At 36.8% G+C, this 22,952-nt stretch overlaps 1 long non-coding RNA gene across 1 annotated transcript; it reads left to right on the plus strand.

The window, feature by feature from the left end:
• The first annotated feature begins 33 nt into the window (after positions 1-33).
• Positions 34-21,954, plus strand: LOC144455842 (uncharacterized). Its single transcript, XR_013484649.1, has 2 exons — positions 34-347; positions 21,469-21,954. It is a non-coding gene; the product is annotated as an uncharacterized LOC144455842 (long non-coding RNA).
• The last annotated feature ends 998 nt before the right edge of the window (positions 21,955-22,952 follow it).

The following is a 22,952-nucleotide window of genomic DNA, read 5'->3' on the forward strand; positions in this document are numbered from 1 at the left end:
TTTCCTTCCTTCCTCTCACGTCACGGCCCGGATGCCGTCACCATTCCCACTCCGCAGGCGTAGAACGCCTCTCCTAGCCCCGCCCCGCGCGCTCCCGGGCTCGAAAGGAAGCCGCGAAACCTCCTGGGTCAGGCCCGCACCGGAAGTAAGGTCTCGAGCGCCTCAGAGACGCCGGAAGTGGTGCTCGCAATGCTCTGAGAGGAAAGCTGGGGGCTTCTCTCCTCTCTCGGTGCTTTGCAGGGCTTGTGGTGGCTCGTCGCATCCTCTCTTTCCTCTTCCCTTCCCCTGACCCCAGAGATGTCGGCGATCCCGGCCGAGGAGAGCGACCAGCTACTGATCGGACCGCTGTAAGGAGCGCGGGGAGGGAGGAACTGCGCGCAGCCGAGCCCGGGTGGGGAGGCCGCAGGGAAGGCCGCGCGGCCTGGGAGGGGGCTTCCTGCCCCACACTGGCTGCGAGACCCACCCGGCCTCGTTCTTCCCGCGCCTGTGGGCTCAGGCTGTTGTCCATGCTTTCTTTAAATACGGGTCCCCGCCGTTCACCTGTTGCTCTCTACCACTTTCTCAAAAGCTGACTCGGAAGCCACTCTTCAGGAATCCTTTTCCCTGACCCCTCTGCTCTCAGTGACCTTTCCCCTCAAACTTCACTTGACACTCGTGTTTTGCATCGCTGTGGTGCCCCAAGATCACAGTGTATTATTGTCATCTTCGTTTACTAGGCTGAATTCTCGGAGGACTTATCTCACCTTGTCACACCTGTAGCAGGAGATGTTTAATAGTGTTTGTTCAGTGGATGAACTAGCGAGTAAAAGAAATGTTGGCCAAAGAAAAGACCTCCTTTATCCCCGCCTCACCCCCGACACGTTTGCTGAACTTCAGTTTCCTTCTATTTAAAGTCTGCATATTCTAATTCTACTTCACAGGGTTGGTTTCTTGGTTGGGACTTCTTTTTGAGAACCCAGAGAAAGAATTTATAGGGAAAGAACTTCTATAAACATCCAAATAATTATCACCCAACAAACGTTTATTAAGTTTCTGGTAGGCATAATTACATTATATTGGGGAGCCATAACTGGCACATCGACAAGTAAACTCAAGGAAATTATTTGTTGACCGTTATTTGTGAAGCATAGTGATAGACTTTGTCTCTGTCCGTAGGGAAATCGCAGTGTAATTTGGAGAGATAAAATACACACACACATATACATTCAATTCTAATGCTAGGGAAAATATGGCATGTAGGAAGGAAATGTTCAAACTACAAGAAAAAATTGGAGGAAGGTGAGATCCCATCCAATTGGAAGGAGAAGTACGGACAGGAGGAGAGTAAGGCAGCAGTAGAGCTACAGTCAGGAAGACCCAAGTTCAAATGTAATGTCAGATGGGTGATAGCTATGTGAATCTGGCATTTCACTCAATTTCTTTTTGCCTGAGTTTCCTCATCTATAAAATTCAGATAATAATAGTATCACCTATTTCACACTGTTATGAAAATGAGATAATATTTGTAAAATGTGTTGCAAACCCTATAGACCTATATACATGCCAAATATTATAGATTGGTGACACCTAAACTTGGCCTTGAAGAAAGGGAGAGATTTCAGCAAACAGATTTTGATGGGAGTCCATTTCAGACATGGAGGGAAAACATGAAGAAAGGAAAAGGTAGGGGGAGAACAGGGAATTTTGGAAGAGGAAATATGGATGGAAAAGTAGGTGGAGCCAGTATTTGTGGGGAGGAGGGCATTATATTTCTTTTTACCCAGTAGGTCATGGAAACTCCTCTTGATTTTTTTGAGCATAATCAGGTTGTACTGGCAGCACTGTGGAAGATGAGTTGTAGACAGGAATTTTAAAAGGTGAGAATAATGGTGTTGGAATAAGAGAGGATTGATTAGAACTGTTGTGGCAACAGATTTAACTGATTGAATGTGCAGACTGACTATGAGGGAAAATGAAAGATTCAGTTTTGAAGTTGGGTAACAGTGTAGTATTGCCATGAAAAGAAATAGGAAAGTTGAAGGGGAGGGGTCTCTGGTAAAGATATCAAAGAATTGGAGATGCAAGTGCGGTTATCTAGTAAGCTGTTGGAAATGAAAAATTGAAGCTCTCAGAAAGGAGTGGATATGGATATGGAAAGCAATAAATCAACGTAGTATGTTAAGCATGTATACTATGTGCCAGATGTCTTCCTAGAAGTACTTATGGAAGGAGTGGGAATGGATGAGTTGCGCTAGAGAGAATGTAGAGCAGAGGTTCTTAACTATTTTTGTGATACAGATCCCATGGACAATCTGGTGAAGCCTAGGGATTCCTCAGAATAATGTTCTTAAATATACAACTTTTTTTAAAAAAGAAAATAAGATTACATAGAAAAACAATTATGTTGAAATACAGTCATCAGATTTTCTTTTTTAGGCAGTTGGGGTTAAGTGACTTGCCCAGGGTCACACAGCTAGTAAGTGTCAAGTGTTTGGTCTGAGGCCAGATTTGAACTCAGGTCCTCCTGACTTCAGGGCCGGTACTCCATCCACTGCCCCCCAAAATATTTTAAAAGAACCCTTGTAGAAAAATGAGAACCAGGGACAGAACCGTAAGAGGAATTTCTGACTTTCCAAGGCATGAGAGGAGGAAGATTCAGAAAAACACTAGAAAAAGTAGTTGGAAAAGAAGAAGGAGAACCATCAAAGTGCTGTCCTGGAAGCCAGAGGAGAAGAGGATATCAAATGAATTCAGCAGACATTTATTAAGAGTCTATCAAATACTAACCAAGTTTCTTGTATTAAAAAAGGACAGTCTGTCCTTAAGCAGTTTACACAATGGTAAGTTGCAGGAAGGCTATAATTTACATAGATAATTATATGAAAATTGAGGAGTTGATGGAAGCCAGGGAAAAAACCAAAATACCCTAGAAAAATTTATGTAAGGATAGTATGCTTTCATTTGGGTTAATCAGGCCAGACTTGAAAATTGAGATGGATGTGAACTTACTTGCGAGGGAAGAATTTAATAAGTAGAAATGAAAAGAATATATTCTAGGCATCAGAGACAGCTTGTGCAACTGTGGGAAATAACATGTTCAAGAAACAGCTAGTCTAGTTTTGCTGGAACATGGAGTATAAAGGAGATTGATGTACTAGGAAAGTTGGAACCAATTTGCAGAGGACATAAAAAGCTAACTTGACCAGATTATATGTAGCCAGCCATTGAAAATTTAAACTGGGAGGGGTGATCTGATCAGTCAATAAATATTAAGCTATGGGTCAGGCACTCTATTAAGCATGGGGATACAGACAAAGGCAAAAGACAGTCCCTGTACTCAAAGAGCTCACATACTAATGGAGGAGACAACATGCAAACAACTGTACAAACAAGATATCCCAGAAAAATTGAAAATAACAGAGGCAAGGTGGTAGAATTAAGGAGTAGGAAAGGCTTCCTGTAGAAAGTGAGATTTTAGCTGGTACTCAAAGGAAGCAGAGGTGAAGAGGGACAACATTTCCATTCATGAGAGAAAGCCAGAGAAAATTCCAAGTCTGGAGATAGTGTCTTGTTCCAGCAACTGAAAGTAGTCCAGTGGACCATCTTTTCTCAGAACTCTCCACTATGATGTGTCCATCTTGGTTAACCCTGCACAAAATTGTTGGAAATTTCATTGAACTACACAAACCCCTCTTCCAGGACAAGACAGTGATCCAGGTAGGGATCAGCACTGACATCCTTACAATAAACCAGAAGATGTAAATTGTGGTTAAATATAAAAATTATTTATGTGTTCTTCCTAGAGAGGTAAATAAATGCAGTTTATTTTATTTTTTTCTAAAAGAATTAAGAGACATCATTTTATATAACACTTGCTCATTCTGTCTTTCATTGCTCGTGGAACCCTTCAACAATCCTATGGACTCCTCAGAATAATTGTTTAAATGCATAAAATAAAATATATACAGTTATAAAAGGATCCAATTATGGAAATACAATTATCAGTTTGTTTTTTTTAAATTACTCTTCTACTGTTGTATGTACTTTTATTACATAAACCTAAGGAGGAAAAAACATCGTGAAGAAAATTGCAGCATACCATCCTTTGCAAGGATGGAACGGTAGAGATTTTATGAAAACTAAATCCTTCAAACTGAATTAATACACAATAACATCCATGCAAAAGTCCATGGAAGATGGCGACGGAAAATATGATTGAGGATTAAGAAATAAGTGAAACCAAAAACTTATGCATTACTTGGAAACTTTTTTCCTCTGAATCATGATTATTGTATCAAAAAAGAAAGTTTGAAGGTACTAAATTTGACAGACCCCAAACAATATCACAAAATGAATTTGATTGTGTCTTGACAGCTTTGTTCTAGTAGAGTATTAACTAGTTACAGCAAAGGTAAAAGTCAGTACAATTAGAAGGATAAAGGTGAGAAGAGATGGCCAGGTACCGATGAAGTAGCTCAGTATTGACCTATACCAATAAGCTACTGACAACAAAAAGTGATGGGACATGACTAGAGGAGAAGACATCAAGGTGAACTAGCTCCATTTCCTACAATACATATTTCCTACCAATATAAGATGAAGAGGCCAAAAGAGTCCAGAAAACCCCCCTCAGCCCATGAATATTTAATCTCATTGCTGAGCTAAGTGGAGAAACCTAGCAGCCAAGGGAAACTAGTTTATACTATAAATTTAAATTCATTTAAAAACCTTATGGAGGATGAAGATTGTGAGTAACATTTCTAATGTTGCTATTCATGCTTCATTTTCTAAGAAATGACCTCATGACATCACAGGTGATGACTTGGACATGAATTGGATTTAAGTGAGGGAGAATTGCAGTCATCAGCCTCTCTCTTCCTGAGTCATCTAAGTCCAGTGGCAAGACAAAAATCAAGATGCAAGACTCAGCTTTGCCAGATCATTCTAAAAGCATTAAGTGAAACTAGAAAGACAAGTAGGAGATGAAAAATAAGAATTGATCCTTCAGTGTTTCTATAATAAACTTATCACCACCAAAGATGGGAAGATACAAAATAATTGAGTGGGGGAGGTTCACAGACATCATTCCCCAGGGATCAACTGCACATAGCTACCAATCCTTATGTCTCATTGCTCACATTTATAAAATCCATGTGAGAAAATCTATACATACATCAAGATCAGTCTTGATGAAAGTATGAGGACCAGGCGACTTGCTGAAATTATTTCTACAGCTGACCACATCTTCATGATTATTCTGTTGTCCAAAATGTTAAAGAAGTTAAGACACTACAGCATTTACTGATTATAAACAGGCATTTAACTTCCTAGAGCAAAAGGCAATCCTTAAGACTCCCCTTTGGTGGGAATTTTCCCAGGTATATTGAAATCATCTGAAAGATCCTTTGATAGGTACAACCACAAGAATAATCTTTCTTCAGGGAGCCTATGATTACTAGTATCAAGTAAGGCATAACATAGGGAGAGCTGTACTTGTTAGTTATTTGCCATTTTCAGGTAAGGTCCAGATAGGAAAGGAATGGTATCATTCTTCAAACTCTCCTGTTGGCAGACATTGTATTGATTGCATTAAGCCCCAGGATGTTCTCTTTAACAAGATCCAGAACCACACAAAAGATTTTGACCTAATATTCCACATACAAAGAATTAAGTAGATGAAAAATGCCTTATTTTCCATACTGTTAGATGTAATCAGCTGGATGGTTTATTGAGATAGTCCATTGGGACAGTTATCTCGCACAGGGATTGCAGAAGAATAGTGAATTGAATGCAGAATTGAATAGAAAGATGAAATCAGGTTAAATTGCATTTGGGAGATTATGAAGCATTTTTCAGTGGTCATGAGCCTCTCTTGACAGACAAATCTATCTTTTTTAACAGTAGTATTCTTGTTGAGTTCCATAGTTCTGAATTATAGAACAGCATACTCACTGAATAAAGTATAGAAGACTGAAAAAGGCAATGCAGTCATGTATGTTGGTTGTTTATAGACTCTAGCATATTGTCACTAGTGACTTATCACAAGAAATACTATCCAGGAAACAGGTGCAGTGAGAAAAAAAAATATTAAAGATCTCCAGCCAAATTGCTGGAGGAGAACCTATGGAACTTTGAAAGACCTCCAGGAAGGCCTCTAATGTATTAGGTCGATCCTCAGTAAAGGATCTCTGGGAAGGCAAGGATAAGAATTATATAGTAAGAAAGTGATCAAGTCATTCCCATCTGATAAATGGTCAAAGGATATGAACAGGCAGTTTTCAGATGAAAAAAAGCTATCTATAGTCTTATGAAAAAATGTCCTAAATCACTGTTGATTAGAGAAATGCAAATCAAAACAACTCTGCAGTACCACATCACACATATTAGATTGGCTACATGACAAAACAGGAAAATGATAAATGTTGGAGAAGATGTGGGAAAATTGGAACATTAATGCATTGTTGATGGAGTTGTGAAATGATCCAACCATTTTGGAGAGCAATTTGGAACTATGCCCAAAGGGCTACAATAATGTGCCACACCCTTTGACCCAGCAATAGCATTTCTAGGTCTGTATCCCAGAGAGATCATAAAAATGGGAAAAGGACCCAGACATACAAAAATATTTATAGCAGCTCTTTCTGTGGTGCCAAAGAATTGGAAATTGAGGAGATGCCCATGAATTGGAGAATGGCTGAACAAGTTGTGGTATATGAATGAAATGGAATACTATTGTGCTATTAAGAAATGATGAGCAGGTGGACTTCAGAAAAACCTGGAAAGACTTCTATGGATTGATGCTGAGTGAAGTGAGCAGAACCAGGAGAAAGTTGTACACAGTAACAGTAACACTGTTCAATGACCAACTTTTATAGACTTAGTTCTTCTCAGCAATGCAAGGATCTAAGACATCTCCAAAAGTCTTATGATGGAAAATGCTATCTACATCCAGAGAAAGAACTGTGGAGTTTGAATGCAGATTGAAGCATACTGTTTGCTCTTTTTTTCCTTCTGTTTTGTTTGTTTCCTATTTCTTGTGTTTCCTCCCATTGGTTCTAATTCTTCTTTACATGACCAATGTGAAAATTCAAAAGAAAATTTTTAAAGGCTCAGTAGATAAAGTGATCTATACCTTGAGAAAAAGTACCTACTTCAATGAGATCACAGATCCATCTAAGTGTATTTGTCCTAGACTTGGGTTTGAGTCCTGTCTTGGCCACTTCAAGTATTTTTGACTGCAGGCATATCAGCAAACTTTTCTGTTTGTTGATCTATGTAATGGGATGAGTTAAGGGAAAGGTACATGAACTAAATGACGCATAAGGTCCTTTCCAAATCAAATTTTTTTTACACTCTTGTTATTTGTTAGATATTATTCTCTATAAATGTCATACTCTGACTCATCATGATAGAGAAATAACCATGAGTTCTTGAAACCTATGCTTAGTAGAGTAAAAACCCAGGTCCTGCAAGCTAGGAAGGTTTTAAGTAGTAGCTCAGTGACATATTTCACATCTCTCACCCAAGCAGTTTAAAGAGGCTCATTACCAGAGGGTTGGTTCCTAGATAATAAATAATTTCAAGTGCAGCAATAGTGAAGTTGGGCTTCTAAACAGAGAGGAGATAATGATCTGCACTGATGGAGGGAGGACCCATACCAATGAAATCTTGAGTGTTTAGAGTACTCTCTTAGTTTTAAAAGGCCTTATATACAATCAGTTATTAGTAAATCATTTCTGCTTTTAATATTTAACTTACATGGTCAGTTAAACTAAACTAAGCTAAACGTGGTGGTGAGTGGTAATTTCTTTCTCCTAAAGAGCTAAACATATTCCTTTGATTTTTTTTCTATTCCTGTTTAGTTTAAAGCACATTTACTATGTACAATTTTATTTGTGTGTATTGTACAAACCAATACTTCCTTAATTTATTCATTCAAAAATATTTTGAGTGCCCACTGTGCCAGGAAAGAATACATGAAATGACATGAGTTTATCATTGGAGTGCCTTCATCTTTGGTATTCTGCTGACTATGCCAAAATAAAAATTTATATGTCTGTTATTATCCTGCTCAGCGAAAACAGATAATAAAGTATATCCTAATCATTATATCTCAAACGAATTTTTAAAAAGTTGACAACAGATAAAAATAAAAATGGCAGCTCAACATTGCTTACAGAATAAAACCAAAATTGTATACAAGGCCCTCCATAATTTAGAACCAGCCTATTCTCATTTTTTTAAAATTTATTTTTTTTTTTGGCTAGGCGATGGGATTAAGTGACTTGCCCAGGGTCACACGGCTAGTAAGTGTTATGTGTCTGAGACTGGATTTGAACTCAGGTCTTCCTGAATCCAGGGCCAGCACTCTATCCACTGCACCACCTAGCTGCCCCCAGCCTATTCTCATTTTACTAACTTACCTTATACCATACTTTATGTTTCTAAGTTCCTTTTTTTCTGGACCCTAATTAATACTTTTATGTTTTCAAATATCTTTACCTACTTTTCCTTAACAAAACAAAATGTTCTACTTTCATAGTGTGCCATTGTAATAGGCCAATTACTAAATCCACCATGCATGTGAATATCTTTAAAACCTCAAGTTTTATTTCTCCTGATCTTTCATTGACCACAGAAGACATTTTTTACAACTTTTGTATCTGGTTATTTTGCATTTCATATGGCATATGGCTGGCTGTGTCAGTGTGTTTTGTAATAGCATTCAAATTTATTGAAAACATGGACCTACTTGGTTAATCTGTTCAGTATCATATAGATAAATTTAAAAATATTTTTTACTAAATAATAACTGGTGGTTTCAGTGTGTTTTAGGATGTTTTTCAGTGTGAATGATCCATGATATTTTAGTGATAATGTCATTATCACATATTTCACTTGAAATTGTTTTTTCCCTAATTATATGCACAGCATAGAATGCTCATTAATTAATTAATTAATTGATCTATTATTTATTTATTTAATTGTTTGATTATTTATTTTTGGCTAGGCAGTGGAGTTAAGTGACTTGCCCAGTATCACACAGCTAGTGAATGTTTTATGTCTGAGGCTGGATTTGAACTCAGGTCCTCCTGAATCCAGGGCCGGTGCTCTTTCCACTGCGCCACCTAGCTGCCCCACTAGAATGTTATTTTCATGTCAGATCAGTGTGTATCATTTTATGTTAAAAATGAATAGTATTGTAAAGGTGTAAGTATAATCATTATGACAATATGAGAGTTAAATTATTAATACTGATTTCTGCACCATAGTATCACCATCCTGTTATCTAGTTATTGCATACTTCTATATACTTCAGGAATCCATGACTTCATCAGTGTGCTTACTAATGTATCCTTAGTAGATGCTCTTTATGAATTGATTCATACAAAAAATTTCATCACCTGGTGGGCAGAGATGAGCCTCTCTGCATTTAACTAGTCTGGCCCTTGGACATGTGGCACTCAAAGCCTTTCAGCTTCATGACCTTCCAAAACTTGTACTTATTAGCATGGTCTGTTAGAATCTGGTTCATCTCTATGCCACAGTGAGAACTTGGAAGAGAACTTGAGGGGAAATCATCTGGATACTTGCTTGTATATAGTAGTCTGTTCTCATTATACAGTAGATTCACTACAATAACAGCTAGATGGCACAGTGGATAAAGTGCCTGGCCTGGAGTCAGTAAGACTCATCTTGAGTTCAAATGTGATAGTTGGGGGAGGGGTTGGCCTTTGGGTGTGACTGATTATGTCCCATCTCTGATGGTTATGGAATGTTAATTGCATATGGAATGTTAATTGCATTTCTTGGCTAGAAAATCAGAACCACCCAGTTGTCACCTTGAAGTAGATCAAACCAGTCTTAATTTTCTTCAAGGACAGGCAAAGACTAAAGAATTGTCTGGGGGAGGGGAGCCATCCAGCTTAAGCTGGTTGCTTGTGTATGGTCAACAAATGAGTCTCAGTTAAACTGGTTAGCAAGCAAATGTGGGGAGGGAACCATTCATTTATGTTGAAACATGGCATCTTTCTTCTCAGGATTCACAGATACTCACAGCAAGGAAGGTCTAATACCTGGGGACAGGACACTGTCAGATAGCATTCCAATACATCAAACAGTTGGCAGTGTGAAACCATTTCACAGCAAATAATGCATGCTCCTCTTGATGGAAGGTCAGTGTTATTCAAGCACCAGCTTCTGCAGCTTGTCAAGGTGTTGTGGAACTTGGCCCTACAGACAATCATCTAGTATTTGGGGGTCTTATGGGTACTGGGAATAGTAGTGTGGCACCATTCACTACAGAGGCTGTGATAAATCATACTATTGACATTAATGGCCTACCCTCGACTTCCTGCATTTGTAATGTTTGTTTGCAAAGACAAGAACCTTACTGATAGCAGCTGATCGCAGAAACGTTGTCACCTTTCTTCCCAGAAGAGCAAATACTGCTTGGAAGCCTGAGAGATACTTGAAATTATCCTTAATGACACCAGCACAATCCTTGAAACATTAACCTCACAGTGTGTAGCAAATCAGGCTGACCAAACTCAGACCTTTAATTGAAGGAATCAAAGCTCAAGGGTCCTGGGCAGCCAATGTCACACTGGCTCAGAAACGGTAGATTTCTGATTGTACACAATTTGTCAGACCAAGCATAGGTTGAAGCACAGGGTGAGCACTATACCTTGTGCTTCTGTGTCTGCTGGCATTTTCTCTTGGGGTGGGAGACAACTCAAGCTAAATTAACATACCTTCAGCAAGACCTGGTATAGCTGATACCAAATGTCATTGAGCAACTCCTGTGTACAGATATAGTGTTCACCTGGCATAATTTTGGTTATTTAATGGATAATGGTAATATCACTTCCTTAGGCTGCCGGTGACTAGAACATATACCAGCACCAGCAATTCAGCTGAGAGCAATATTTAGTCAAGCTGCCAGATCCGTACTTACCAACCTTGATGTGATAGTCCATGCTGTATTTGAGCACCTGGACTTCCCATGGCATCTGCTACAAAGGATGTATCCTCAAGAATGGGAAAATAGGGTAACAGCTGTTCTCATTGTGGGATGCAGTCTGTACTATGGGTGTCATAGTAATTTGTCACGTGTCTGATCTACTCATTTCAAGAGTTTGGTGTGGACACGTGGGCATTTTCTAATAGAACTAAACCCTCCAACTGTTAAGGATTTGTAGACGATCGCTGTAACTGCATTACAGTAGATGCTTTTATTAGGAGTTATCTTCAGTTCCAGAAAGGGCCTGATCGAGATGCAGAGCGTACTGCAAGTATGGTAGCTTTTTGGGATACCTGGATTTGATTGCTATACACCCTACAAACACAGGTCTTCTTATGATATCAAGACCCAGTGAGAGCCAGAAGGCAAGGTGGTGATGTTGATAATGGGAGCTTGGATCTCATAGGTCTGCCTGATCCTCTAGCAGGAGGCCCACCATGGGCACCAATACCTTGGAGCTACAGATGGTGGTCTACTTCTACCCAATGTAATGACATCTCAAACCTTATGATAACATAATTGCAACCTCAGTTACTACCCACTGTTACTAACATGAAAATTTACCAGTTATTATCTCCTGTTCATACTTCACTAAGCATTACTTTAAAACATACTATGGGTGTGGGGGAGTAGCAGCATGAGTTAGTTATAGCATCATTCCCTTTCAACCAGGCCTTAAAGTCAATTCAGACTAGAACAGACTGCATTTTTGAGTGAGGTGAGTTCAGGCAAATACTGACAATTCTAAATTTCAATGCAGCATAAGTATTAATTACATTATAAAATTGATAAAGCTGAAATCAGAGGTAATATTAATTTTCCCCTGTTAAATTTTTTACTTATTTTTAGTTTTCAACATTCACTCTATAAGAGTTTTATTTCTAAATTTTCTCCCCCTCCTCCCCTTGCCCCCTCCCCAAGATATCATGCAATCTGATATAGGTTATACACATACAATCATATTAAACACATTTCCATATTAGTCATGTTGTAAAGAAGAATTAGAACCAAAGGGAAAAACCATGAGAAAGAAGAAACAAAAAAAAAAGAGAAAATAATATGCTTTGATCTGTATTCAGACTCTGTAGTTCTTTTTCTGGATGTGGATAGCATTTTCCATCATGAGTGTTTTGGAGTTGTCTTAGATCCTTGCATTGCTGAAAAGAGTTAAGTCTGTAAAAGCTGGTTATCGAACAGTGTTACTGTTACTGTATACAATGTTCTCTTGGTTCTGCTCACTTCATTCAGCATCAGTTCATGTAAGTCTTTCCAGGTTTTTCTGAAGTCTGCTTGCTCATCATTTCTTATGCAACAATATTCATATACCACAACTTGTGCAGCCATTCCCCAGCTGATGGGTATCCCTTCAGTTTCCAATTCTTGGCCACCACAAAAAGAGCTGCTATGTGGTCTTTTTCCCATTTTTATGATTTCTTTGGGATACAGATCTAGAAGTGCTATTGCTGGGTCAAAGGGCATGCAGTTTTATAGTCCTTTGGGCATAGTTCCAAATTGCTCTCCAGAATGATTGGATCAGTTCACAACTCCACCAACAATGCATTGGTGTTCCAGTTTTCCCACATTGTCAACATTTATCATTTTCCAATTTTGTCATGATAGCCAATCTGATAGGTGTGAGGTGATACATCAGAGTTGTTTTAATTTTCATTTCTCTGATTAGTAGTGATTTAGAGCATTTTTATATGATTATAGATAGCTTTAATTTCTTCATTTGAGAACTCCCTGTTCATATCCTTTGACCATTTATCAATTGGGGAATGACTTGAATTCTTATAAATTTGACTCAGTTCTCTAAATATTTTAGAAATGAGGCCTTTATCAGAGACATTGCTATAAAAATTGTTTCCTAGCTTTCTCCTTCCATTCTAATCTTGGTTGCATTGGCTTTGCTCTTGCAAAAACTTTTTAAATTTATTGAATCAAAATTATTTTGCATTTCATAATGTTCTGTATCTCTTGTTTGGTCATAAATTATTCCTTACTGAGGGCAGCAAGGTGGCGCAGTGGATAGAGCACCGGCCCTGGATTCAGGAGAACCTGAGTTCAAATCCAGCCTCGGACACGTAACACTTACTAGCTGTCTGACACTAGGCAAGTCACTTAACCCCATTGCCTAGCCAAAAAAAAATTCTTCTTTGTCCATAGATCTGACAGGTAAACTATTCCTTGCTCTCCTAATTTGCTTATAATATCAGCCTTTATATTGAAATCATGTACCTATTTTGACTTTATCTTGGTATATGGTGTAAGATGTTGGTCTATGCCTAGTTTCTGCAATAATGCTATTTTCCAGTTTTACCAGCAGTTTTTGTTAAATAGTGAGTTCTTGTCCTAGAAGCTAGAATCTTTGGATTTATCAAGTGTAGATTGATGCTTCTTTTTTTTTCTTTTTTTTCCAAATGTAGATTACTACAGTCATTGACTATTGTGTCTTGTGTACCAACCTATTCCACTGATCCACCACTATTTCTTAGTCAGTACCAAGTAGTTTTGATGATTGCTGCTTTATCCAATTTTATACAGTTTTAGATCTAGTACAACTAGGCCACTTTCCTTTGCATTTCTTTTCATTAATTCCCTTGATATTCTGGACCTTTTGTTCTTCCAGATGAATTTGTTATTATTTTTTCTAGCTCTATAAAATAATTTTTTGGTAGTTTGATTGGTATGGCACTGAATAGTAAATTAACTTAGGGAGAATTGTCATTTTCACTACATTAGTTTGGCTTAACCATGAGCAACTGATATTTTTCTAATTATTTAGATCTGACTTTATTTGTGTGAAAAGTGTTTTGTAATTGTGTTTTTACAGTTCCTGGGTTTGTTTTGGCAGGTAGACTCCCAAATATTTTATATTGTCTATAGTTACTTTAAATGGAATTTCTCTTTCTATCTCTTGCTTTTGGGCTTTGTTAGTAATATATAGAAATGCTGATGATTTATATGGGTTTATTTTATATCCTGCAACTTTGCTAAAGTTGTTAATTATCTCAGATTCTCTGAGATTCTGTAAATATACCATCACATTATCTGCATAGAATATTATCTTTGTTTCTTCATTTCCTATTCTAATTCCTTCAGTTTCTTTTTCTTCTCTTATAGCTAAAGCTAACATTTCTGATACAATGTTGAATAACAGTGGTGATAATGGTCGTCCTTGTTTCACCCCTCATTTTATTGGAAGTGCTTCTAGCTCATCCCTATTACATATAATGCTTGCTGATGGTGTTAGATAGATGCTACATATCATTTTAAGGAAAACTCCATTGATTTCTGTGCTCTCTAGTGTTTAATAGGAATGGGTGTTGTATTTTATCAAAAGCTTTTTCCGCATCTATTGAGATACACATATGATTTCTGTTAATTTGGTATTGATATAGTTATGCTGATAGTTTTCCTAATATTGAACTAGTCCAGCATTCCTGATATATCCCACCTAGTTGTAGTGTATTGTCCTCATAATAAGGTGCTGTAATCTCTTTGCTAATTTTTTATTTAAAATGTTTTCATCTATATTCATCCATTAGGGAAATTGGTCTATAATTTTCTTTCTCTGTTTTGGCTTTTCCTGGTTTAGGTATCAGCACCATATTTGTATCATAAAAAGAATTCCCTTTCTTATTTTTCCAAATAGTTTATATAGTATTAGAATTAATTGTTCTTTAAATATTTGGTATAATTCACTTGTAAATCCATCTGGTCCTAGAGATTTTCTCTTAGGGAGTTCATTGATGGCTTGTTCAATTTCTTTTTCTGAAATGGGGTTAAGTATTTTATTTCCTTTTCTGTTTACCTGGGCAGTCTATATTTTTGTACATATTTATCCATTTCCTTTATATTGTCAGATTTATTGGCATATTGTTGGGCAAAATAGCTCCTAATTATTGTTTTAATTTCCTCTTCATTGGTGGTAAATGCCCCCTTTTCATTTTTGATACTGGTAATTTGGTTTTCTTCTTTCTTTTTTTTTTTTTATCAAATTAACCAAAGATTTATCTATTTTTTTTTATGAAACTAGCTTAGTTTTTTTTATTAGTTCAGTAGTTTTCTTAATTTCAATTTTATTGCTCTCTCCTTCAGTTTTCAGAATGTCTAATTTGGTATTCAATTGGAGATTTTAAATTTGTTCTTTTTCTAGCTTTTTTTAGTTGCATGCCCAATTCATTGATCTCCTCTTCCTGTATTCATGTAAGCATTGAAAGATATAAAATTTCACCTAAGAACTGCTTTGGCTGCATCCCATACGTTTTGGTATGTTATCTCATTATTGTCATTCTCTTGGAAGAGGTTATTGATTTTTTCTATGATTTGTTGTTTGACGCACTCATTCTTTAGGATTAGATTATTTAGTTTCCAATTAATTTTTAGTCTGTCTTTCCATAGCTCTTTATTACATGTAAATTTTATTGGCACGTTGTACGATGACTGACTTTGATAGACTCTTCTCAGCAATGCAAGGATCTAAGACATCTCCAAAAGTCTCGTGATGGAAAATGATATCCACATCCAGAGAAAGAGCTATGGAGTTTGAATGCAGATTGAAGCATAGTATTTGCTCTTTTTTTCCCTTTGGTTTTGTTTTGTTTCCTCTTTCTTGTGCTTCCTTCTTTTGATTCTAATTCTTCCTTCTAACATGACTAATGTGAAAATATGTTTAATAGGAATGTATATGTATAGCCTATATCAGATTGAATGCCATTTTAGGGAGGGAGATGAAGAAGGAGAGGGAGAAAATTTAAAACTCAAAAGCTTATGGAAGTGAATGTTGAAAACTAAAAATAAATTAATTTTTAAAAAGGGGGGGAGGGCTAGATAATCTTTGCTCATGAAATCAATGTATTAATACCTACCTTAATCACATTTTTATATTCTATAAATGTTAAGTGCTTACTATGTGCCAGACACTGAGGAGACAGACTCAAGAACTAATCAGTCTCTGCCCTCCAAGGCAGTAACTTCTACTGGGAAGGGAAGCAGCATACACACATACGTAATATTCAGTTTCTCAAGGAAATGAGAAAAACACCATAGTAAAACCTTATAAAGAATGTGGCATTTGAGCTGAATCTTGAAGGGAGATGAGGATTCTAAGACTTATTCTAGCATTGAGCACAGCCAGAAGATGAAGTATCTTGAATGGGGACCAGGAAATGGGCTAATTTAGATGTAATGTAGAGTGTGTGAGAGGGGATAATGTGAAATTAATCTAGAGAGGTTGGAGCCAGATTGTACCTGAAGGACACTAAATGACAAACAAGATTTTGTATTTATCCTAAGGGTAATACGGAGCCATTTAAGCTGCTTGAAAGGGGAGGCGACATGATATGTACTGTATTTAGGAATATCAATGTAGCAGCTGCGTGGAAGATGAAATAGAGTATTTGCAAACAGGAAGACTAGTTAAGGGTAATATTGAAATAGTCCACATGGTAGTTGATAAGGGTCTGAACTAGGGTAGGGACCGTGTCAGTAGAGAGAAAGCAATGGATATGAGAGATATTGTGAAGGTAGGATCTACAGACTGTAAATTATTGGGAAGCTGAGGAGACTGGGGAGAAAGAGGAAAGAGTTGAGGATGGAAAGAATGGTGGTAGTGTACCCTTAACAAAAATAGGAAAGTTTGGCAAAGAAGTGGGTTTCAGGGGGAAGACATCGAATTCTATTTTAGGCATGCTTATGGGATATCCAGGGGGAGATGGACAACACGGTAATATAGGATTGGAACTTATGAGAGAAGTGGGACTAAATATATAGATTTGAGAGTCATCTACAAGGAGGTGAAAATTGAACCAATGGATACTTGATAGATCACCAAGGAAGACTATTAAGGGAAGGCCTAAGATAAAGCTTAGAAGTTTTCTACAGAGTTTCATGAATGCACATTTATAGAATAAGAGAATTCTAGAGTTGGAAGGCACTTCAGGAGACATCTAATCCCATTTATACCTAAAAATGGATCACCACCGTAACACAGGCAAAAAGTGACATTTGGCTTCTGCTCCAGTGAGGTGGGAGAATGTCAAGGAAGCACATTTCACTTTGGACAGCTTCAATCAAGCCTAAATTTTTTCTACACTATTTTCACCTCCTAGTCCTCATTCTGCTTTCTGGGATTAAGCAGAATAAGTCCAGTTCCCCCAACATTATGATAGCCTTTCAAATATTCAAACATAGCTGTCATGACCCCCATGAGACTTACCCTCTCCAGGTTGAACATCCCCACTTCCTTCAACTGATCCTCATATGATGTAGACTCAAGGCCTTTCACTACTCTGGTTGCCCTCCTATGGATGCTCTTCAGCTTGAAGGTACTACTAAAATGTGGTACCCAGAATAGAACAAAATATTGCATGTATGAAATGGAGAACAAGGTACAGTTGGACCGTCAACTTATTTCTGCAAGTTGTGTCTCATGATATAGCTCAAGATCTCACTGGTTTTTTTTAGTTCCTGTGTCACAAAAGGAACTCGAGCTTGTAGTCCACAAAAATGATGTTTTTCTTCTGAAAAAACTATCTGACCACGCCTCTTTTTACTTCTGAAGTCCATTTTTTGAACTCAGTTTAATATTTTTGTCCCTGTTATATTAAGTCTTCCTAGATTCAGCCCAGTGTTGCAGCTTGTCAAGATGTTTTGAATCCTGTCACCTGTTTTGTTAGCCATCCATCCCAAGTTTGTGTTGTCTGCAAATTTGATGTGCATGCCCTTACGTGATCATTAATGGAAATGTTACACAGCACGTGTCTGACCATAGAACCAATGTCCACCCCATCACAAACCTATTGTAAGGTGATATCAAAACATTAATGACTACTCCTTGCTGGTGGCCATTCAACCAGTTCCTAATCCATATAATTATGGCATTATCTAACTTATATCTCCACCTTTTTGACAAGAATAGTGTAAGATAGGGGTAGGGCCACATGTCCTTGGGGTGCAGCCTTTTGACTAAGCCCAAATTTTACAGAACAAATCCTTTTATTTAGGAGATTTGTTCTGTGAAGTTTGGATTCAGTCAAAGGGCTGCCCTTGAGGACCTAGAGGACCACATGTGGCCTTGAGGCCACCCACAGTTTCCCCACCCCTGGTGTAAGATACTTTAGTAGGTAGTTTGCTAAAAATCCAGGTAAACTATGTCTTTAGCATTCCTCAGATCCACTATTTTGGTAACCAGGTCAAAAAATGGTTACTTGGGTGTGAGATGGTCTTGAGAAAGCCAGCTTGGCTCTTCTGAGTTCCTTTTCTAGGTGTTCCTCAGTCATTTCTTTAGTACATTTACTTTCCTGTACTGTCTTTACTGTACTGTGCCGTACCCTAACCTACACTGTTCTACTCAACTATGCCATACTGTGATATGCAACATGATGTCAAGCACTATCATACTATACTGCAGCATCCAGAGCTGTAATATGCTTTACTATGCTATACTATATCATGCTACATACTTTGTTATACTAGATATACTCTAATATATACTATCATACAGTATGGGGCAGCTAAGTGGTGCAATAGATAGAACCTGGAGTCAGGAAGACCTGAATTCGAATGTGCCCTCAGATACTTACCAGCTGTATGACCCTGTGAATTCACTTAACCCTGTTTGCCTCACTTTCCTCATCTGTAAAATGAGCTGGGGATGGAAATAGAAAACTGTTTCAGTATCTTTGCCAAGAAAACCCCAAATGGAGTTATGAAGAGTCAGACAAAACTGAAATGATTCAACAGAAACATATAGTATATAAAGTATAATGCTAAGATATACCAGCTATACTGTGCTGTACTTTACCGTAACATAACTATAATATAAAATATATAATACAGTATAAAATAGTGGCAGCAATAGTATAGCATATCAGAGGGCTTGGAAGATGATATTCTGGAGGGCAAAGGAGCTAGGTTTACAACTGAGGATCACCTACCCAGCAAAACTGAGTATAATCAATGAGGGGGGGAAAAATGGAGATTCAGTGAGATAGAGGAATTTTAAGCATTCTTGAGAAAAGACTAGAACTAAATAGAAAATTTGACTTTCAAATACAAGACTCGGAAGAAGCATAAAAGGGAAATGATAAGCAGGATGCTTTCAGAGAAACCTAGAAAGACATATGAGCTTGTGCAAACTGAAGTATGCTGTGTACAAGTAATAGCAATATTGTAGGATGATCAGCTGTGAATGACTTAGCTATTCTCAGCAATACAACAATCCAAGACAGCTCTAAAGAACTTGTAATGAAAAACGCTACCTGTCCCCAGACAAAGAACTTATGATGTCTGAATGCAGATTGAAGCGTGCTTTTTTTAACTTTATTTTTCTTGAGGGTTTTTTTTTCTCTGTTTTCTTCCACAACATGACTAGTATGGAAGTGTTTTGCATGACATTTAAAAAAAAAAAGGAGGGTTTAAAGGATTGAGTAACAGTGATGAAATGAAAGAAGGAAATGACACCTGAAATAAGCAGAAAATTATTAAAGGGCTTCTCATTGTTCTTTTGGACAGACAGCTTGCCTCTGACACTGATGCCTTGGTTGTCTCTGGACCCAAGCTCTGGCCTGACCTTAAGGGTCTGTGTTCCAGCCTGAAGAAGAGTCCAAACTGATTTCTCATTATTTTCTTACAACAGCACTGCAAATTAGGAAAGGGTAGGTGTAATCAACCTTATTCAAGGATAAAGAAAATGGACTCATGATAGAAAAAGACAGATCCATCATCTTCCCTCTACATTCTGGGTTAATCAGACCCTTAGAGTATTCTGTCTAGGTGGGGTCACCATATTTCCAAAAGAACTGTGGAGAAACTGGAAAGAATTCAAGCAGTGTAACAAATGTGATTAATTAGCTTACTTTGATGAATCCATTATCATGTCATTGGTGTAAACATTCCCTCTGTGTAATTCTTACTCATAAAATAAAAACTCCATAAAGAATCTCCTCAACGCTGGAAAAAAAATAGTATAGCATGATAGACTATAGAGAAGTGTTGTATAGTATAGTTATAGTATAGAATAGCATAGACTAAGAAAGGATAAAATAAAATAAGATAGAATAGTAGAACATAGTTGTACATTATTTTATGGCATTTATAATACAAGAGTGATGGGTGATATATTAAAATAATTAAATAAATGACATTTTAAGGTGTTGTAATGTCATTTATTATGTTGGCCTGATGTGTCAATATCATTGGCAAGAATGTGTTATGTCAGTTTTATGACATTTGATAGGCTCATAATAAATGCCATATTATAATGTACTTTGCTGGACTATGCTATATTGTCTTATACTATCTGCTACACTATACTATACCATACCATTATACTATATAATGCTATACTGTATATCTGTGTATTATATTAAAGTATTATATGTTATGTGGCACAGCATAGTATACAGTATAGAATAATATATAGTCAACATAGGGTAGAATAATATACTATAGCATAGTATATACATACTACATTGTAACATGGCATTTCACATATTATAATGTACTATGTACAATTTTCTTTGTTTTTGCTCTTCCTGGTTTAGGTATCAGCACCATATTTGTTTCATAAAAGGGCTTTGTTATAGGACTTGTTCCTTGTCTATTATTCCAAATAATGTATCATATTGGAACTAGTTAATCTTTAAATGTTTGTATAATCCATTTATAAATCCATCTGGTCATGACGCTTTATTTTTAGGAAGCTCATTTATAATCTGTTCAATTTCTTTCTCTAAAATAGGTTTATTTAGATATTCTGTTTCCTCTTCTGTTAATTTGGGCAGTTTATCTTTTTGTAAATATTCTTACATTTCATTTAAATTATTAAATTTATTGGCACAGTTGGACAAAATAACTCCTAATAATTACTTTGATTTCATCTTCATTAGTGATGTATTCAAATTTTCATTTTTCAAACTAGTGATTTGGTTTTCATCTCTCTTCTTTTGGGATCATATTAACTATATTTTTAAATCTGTTTTATTGGTGTGTGACTTATTGCAGATGGGAAAGAGGTGAGAAGTTTGGTAAAGGTATATATTTAGTAGTCATCCGTATGATTACCTTTTGAAAAAGCAAAAGCTTATATCTAATACCTGGAAGACTCCTTCCTGGTAAATCCATGTAAACTTGCCTTTTTATTTCTATAAAAAGCTACCTAAATTGGAGGTAGTGAAAAATACCAAAAGTTCTGAGATTTATCCCTTTGTTTACATCCATTTTCCAGAGAGGGAAAAAAGTCAGTGAGGTTGGGTCTTCGGTGTAGATACAAATTCTCTTCCACCTACTATCAATATATGAGCTGCATCTCAATAGAACACATCATCCAGTTATTTAGAGTTGGGCTGTGATATATTAGTGATCTTTGCCAGGTCCTCATTTCTGGTGCTAGATCCCAGAACTAATGTTTGCTTAACCACTTTGATGCTCTCTTAACATGGAATTTTTTTTTTCCATTTCAGATTGGCCACATTGATGGAGATCCTAGTCACAAAGGAGCTTTTCCTGTATCATTTGTGCACTATATTGCTGACTGAATTGCTACTGAACAAAAAAATAGGAAAAAATTTCTCATTTTCATCTTAAACAAGTCAACATTTAAGTCCCAGTTTCACTACTGTTTCCAAAACTCTTGCCAGAAAACCAGATTCTTGAGTTGTATTTGTATTGTAGTCAACCTTCTCTAATGTCATTGTTCAGGTTTCAAACCCTGGACACAATTTTTATATGTAAATGATTTTTAGATAAGTTGTGTTTTCTTCATGAAAGTCATTGATATTCTTTCTCAAAGATATGTTTTTGCATTTTTATTTTTAAAGGTGAAGTGAAAAAAAAATTGTTAATGAGTATCTCTGAACCCAAGCCAGCAGAATTCAGTATACCAGCTTAACATAAAGATCTTTATTTTGAAACATGAGGTTTGGAAATAAATCCCTCTTGACTTGTCATGGCTTGATTTGGAAGTTGTAAGTTTTCACGTGCTTATATTAAAGTCAGTGAATCTCAGAGCAGCTGTCTCAGCTGCTTTAGGGAACCCAATAATTGCATTCACTATTGCTCCAGATACCAGCCTTCCTAAGCTAAGGTCATTCCAGATAGAAGGTCCTGAGTTCACCTTTAAAGGATATTTATTCCTTTGAAATCTACCATGTGCACACATTTAAAGCAACTTGGAAACTTCTGCATTACCTGTTTGTACTTTTCAATTTGTGAGGTTGAGAATCTCTGTTATCATTATTAGATGCTACATGTGTGTATAACCTGTTTTGGAAGTCCTTTATGTAATGTTGATCCTGAACAATTGTATTCACCAGACTGCTGATGGTTACTTCAAATCCATGACAATATTATTGAATAATTCAACTCTAGGAGGTTATAAAAACTGCATTTCCTGAATTTGGTTTTAAACTAAGGATGATGGATTGCAAAGCAGTTCTTAAAACCAGTTATGTGCTTTAGATGTTTTAGATTTTGCCTTCTTGAACTTATTTAATCACCCAGTGACATCTGTACACACAAATAGAATATTGTGGTGGATCATACTCACAAGGGCATTTATTGAAAAGCTCACTAGTACATCTTAATTGCTGTTTCCTGTTAACTGTACCATTGCCTCTCCTTCTAAATGCAACTTACTTATTTCCTAACTCAGCTGATTGTATATTTACATAATAAAGCTTCAGAAACATAACAGTCAGTAGCTGTGACTCTGGGCAAGTCACTTAACCCCAATTGCCTCACAAAAAGAAAAGTACACGATTGTGATAGCCTGTCTTTATCACATGAAAAGCTTGCCTGTATAGCTTCTTGATGATTAAATTATTTCTGAAGCCACTGAGAAAGTGGAAAACAAAACTGGAATGTATTACAATGTTTTTGTTCAGTTTTGAAGTAGATTTCTTTGTACTTTCCAAAGTTCCCAGTTAAAAAAAAGATTAAATCTATA

The sequence above is a fragment of the Phascolarctos cinereus genome, unplaced genomic scaffold (assembly GCF_003287225.1).
Source record: "Phascolarctos cinereus isolate Bilbo 61053 unplaced genomic scaffold, phaCin_HiC Scaffold_2;HRSCAF=192, whole genome shotgun sequence".
NCBI lineage: Eukaryota > Metazoa > Chordata > Mammalia > Diprotodontia > Phascolarctidae > Phascolarctos > Phascolarctos cinereus.